The sequence below is a fragment of the Octodon degus genome, unplaced genomic scaffold (assembly GCF_000260255.1).
Source record: "Octodon degus isolate 3935 unplaced genomic scaffold, OctDeg1.0 scaffold00049, whole genome shotgun sequence".
NCBI lineage: Eukaryota > Metazoa > Chordata > Mammalia > Rodentia > Octodontidae > Octodon > Octodon degus.
Genome location: NW_004524625.1, coordinates 6,242,622 through 6,247,115, shown reverse-complemented (window position 1 = coordinate 6,247,115; position 4,494 = coordinate 6,242,622).

Here is a 4,494-nt window from a genome sequence, read left to right as displayed (position 1 = left end):
AAACACTCTCATCTCAGTGTCCTCGCACTTTGTGAAGCAATCCTGGGAGTTGAGAGGCCTTTTACTAGGTACAATGGAAAAGCACGTTGACTGCTGCAGCACCCCACCTAAGGAGAAAGTGGACCCATGAACACCCGAGTGTGCCCTCATGCTCTGTAATTACCAGGTCTGGCGCCAGGAAACATCTGGGTGTCCCAAAGTCAGAATGACCATGAAAGGTGAAGGGCCTACAGTGGCTCAGAGCATGCAGACAGACACGCAGGGCAATGAAGGACCAAAAGAGAACTTTCATAATGGCTTCAGCAGTGGCAGGAGTGATGGGACCTGGGTGTGCGAAAGGAGGGGAAGTCTTTTGAGGTGGTTTAATGGTAATATGTCTTTTCCTATCAAAGAACAGATTTAAAATATGCCTCATTTAAATGCACATAATAACTATTTCACAATATATGACACTCGTGCTAATACAGTTAATGGGGGACTTAGACATATCTACACTTTATGTTTGGATTTTCTCAATAATGCTTTTTGATCATGCCATTTAATGATACTTATTAAGGCAGACTTTGAAAACTGTTCCAGAAGGTGTCAGGAGCCATGGCATAAGTGTGTTGGAAGCCAGAGGAGTACTTGAAGTGGGCTTGGTGGTCATGTGTTTCTTACCATATTTTTCATAAATGTTACTGTAGTTTTTGGACATACATCTTACAAAACTCAGCATAGCCATGAATAACAATTAAAATTGAGCATAGGCTTTGTTCCCCCACTCAGCATTCATTCATTATGTACCTGCTATGTGTCATTCACACTCACATACCTACAGCAGATGCAGGGCTGAATGAAGCACAGCTCACCCTTAGGGCAACACCACAATCTGCTTACCACTGATGGGTAAATAGGCATTAACATTTGTGCTTGGCCTTGATGAGCAATAGTTTCGATTATACGATGTTTACTGCTCGTTTCACAAAATACCTCGAAATGGGTTACATGGTTATTCCAGCAGCCCAACAGAGCCGTGAGAACTACTGGTTAGTTCAACAACACAACATAGGCAGTAGGCACTCTTGAGGGTGGACTCTCCAACAAGCACACTCTGAGGCTGATTTTGGCTTGGCCGAAGGCTTAGAGAAGAGTCCTTTTGGAATGAACCTGTGGAAGGGAAGAAAAAGGGGCAGCACAAAGAGGGAGAACTTAACCTGCCATGAGGACTCGGAACACCCTTGGATGACCACTAAGAACTGTCTTCCATTGGGACGCAAGGGCTCCGAGTTTGGAGGTGTCGAGTCTGTTGATGATAGGACACTAACTGCCCTACACACTACATGGCTGGGACAGTCCTTGAACAAGCAGAGCTGGGGGGAAGTCAATCCAGGCACTCACATGGGCATAAGAACTGGTCTCCATTCCTACATTAAAGGCTGGATAGCAGGGCCCAACCTCTTCCACAGAGCCCTAGATCCCTTCCCCAGGCTCAGCATGCAGAGTTTTGTCCTCAAAAGCTTCCTAATGTTCACAAGATGGCTACCAAGAACCAAATGTGACATTTTCCCAAGAACTGCATACAAAATAGAAAAGAAGCAAAGGGAACTGAATGGAAGCATCACCTCACACATCCCCTTGTCATAGAAATCATTCTCAGAGACTGAGTGGAAGACTTGCAGCTCAGACCACTGCCAGAACCACAGTAAGGCTGATTTTCCAGGAAGGTGAAGAATGGCCATGGGGTCATATTACTCATTTCTGAGGCAAAACTGGGTGATATTTTTCCTCCTAGAACTGTGAAGCCAACAAGTGAGACATAGCCCCACCTGAGCAGGGAAGGAGAGGTCCGTTTTTGTTCAAAATAAAAGCAGAGGATGGTCCTACAAATCACCTCCCTGCCTTTACCAACTGGGAGGTTGTAGATTGAGGACCAAAGAATGATGTGTGTGGAGTAGACTGATAGAACAGAGGAATGCTGCAGGCTTTGGGGATGGGTAGAGATCGTCTAGGTACTTGTGTGTCGCCTCTCCTTGTGCCTTTCTAGTTCTTTGTAGTAGTCATGGAAACCTCTGAAGACATGGCGCTGGACAGGGTGTCATTTTACATGCAGATAGGACTATCATCAAGACAGGGATTTCCTAGAGGCAGCTCTGATGAGAGTCTTAGATCCATCCAGTTTTGGATGCCCCACCCAAAGAACAACTTCCGGCATATGGGGATCCTTTTCCTGCTTCCCAGATAAAATTAGAACAAGATAGAAATAGAAGGTGGAGCGAAAACTGCTCCCGGTGCTACAGCAGTATGGCCAGCACATGGCAAAGAGTCGAGGAACAGTGCCACACAGAATGACAGAAAGGTGCAGAAGGATGCCTGTGCGGGCTCTACTTCGGGTTTTCATGATCCAGTCCGTTGTCAGGGCTGTGATTCTATGGCGGCTCTGTGAAGACTGACATTCCTAAGTCTCGGTTGTCTTATCTGCGAGTTGAAATTAACATTAAATATAAGACAATTACAATAAAAAGACTGCATGCCCTAATATTAAGCTATGAGAAGATTGATGGTAGTAGTAAGCAGCACCACTGATTCTACCTACTGAAAATCTGTCAGTGCAGCCAGGTGCAGTGCACACATCTGTAGTCCCAGTTATGTGGGAGGCTGAGGTAAGAGGATCGCTGGAGCTAGTAATTTCTACAACAGCCTGAACTATATAGCGATATACTTAGACTGTCATCTCAAAAACAAAGCAAAACAAAAAAGGCAAGAAGTATTACATGATGAATCAATGCAAATTCATAAAAGCAAGAGAAGTAAAGAAATGTGATGAAATGTATTAGAATAAATCCATAAAAACAAAGAGAATTTAGGTTTAACCTTTAAAAAAAAATGTTAATTTAGAGATGTGCTGAACACTCCTTACTATTTCTTGTGCAATGATCTCAGCTAGGGGCGCAGAAGGACTCCTGCGGATGCCCTCGTTTCCTAGCTAGTCCATGTGCCCCACAGCACTGCACTCAACCGAGAGCGCCAGGTCCCTCGGCTCTGCCTTACTCAGCCCTCTCCACACGCTTCCGCATCCGCTCCCGGCCCCTTAGTGGCCCTGGAAATGTCGCTGTCACAACACGCTCCACAGTTTGTCACTTCTGTTTCCGTATCTTCAGCCTGAAATGCTGATCTCTTTGGCAGCGAGGGCCAGTTCTGGTTTGTGTGCGTCCCAGTGAGCGTGGACCACTCGTGTGGGTGGAAGCGGGAGGTCGAGCGTTGTCCCGTTTCCAGAAAGCCCGAAGGCGTGCTCCATAGACGATCAGGGCTAATCAGTGCAAAGGATCCTGGTCTGACACTGAGTGTGATCCGGCCTTGTCATTTTCAAGTTATGCCGTTGCAAAACGGTTGAATTTGAAATTATAGAAAATGAACAAAGACCAAAAAGTAAAAATAAACACATCTAAAGTGACAACCAAGCAACAAACTCCTAATACTTGTCACCATTACTCGTTGAGGAGGAAATCCCGTGAGTAAAGGCATTCTCTGCTCATTCCTGGACGGCAATCATCACTGCTTTTTCAGAGAGGATCTTGCTATGTAGTGCAGGCTGACCTTGAGCTCACCGTGTAGCCAAAGCTGGCCTGGAGCTCACGATTTCAGTGTGTTTGCCGCCTCAGTGCTAGAGTTATAGGCATGTTCCACCGCGCCAGGCTTAAATACTACTTCGATTTCAGAAGTATGTACAGGAGTCTTTATACTATGCCAGACTTATAAAAGGAAGGGAATAACCACTCATTAATAGTAACAGCGCTGTGTGCATGTAGTCTGCCTTAGGTGGCAAGCAATATTCTAAAGAGTTTCTTACAAGTTAACAGATGAACCCTCGCCAATCCTTAGCATCATCATTTACAGTGTCACAGACGAGGACGCGGAGGTACACCACATTTAGCGATTTGTCCTGCCACTAAGGGGCAGAGTGGGGATTCATAGCGACGTTAACCTTCAGTGTCTATTTTCTCTATATTTATTTACACAGTATTACAATGCCATAAATGACCAAGCAAATGAATAAGCCTCATCAGCCAAATGCATTCAGAAAGAGCTCTGCACATCCTGTTCTCAAAGCTAGTGTTTCCTCAGCTTCTCCTCTCCCCATCTTCACTTTCTTTAATTTGTCATAAACAAATGCTTTGTCCCATACCAGCAAAGTGACTTAAGTATCTACTGATACCATCTATATTATGGTCAGGTCAAAACAGAAAAGTAAAGGTTGAGCTAAACACTAGTCATAAGGAAATTAAGCCTATTGAAGTGAGGACTATCATGCAAAATAAATTACTTGGGCTCTTTACAAATACCAATCAATATCTTGCATGATAACATATACCTGTATGCTCAGGAAGCTGAGGCAGGCATATTGCTGTGAGTTCAGGCCATACCTGTGCTGAACAGTTAGCTCAAGTTCAGCCTGCACTACAAAGAGACTATCTCAGAGAGAGAGAGAGAGAGAGAGAGAGAGAGAGAGAGAGA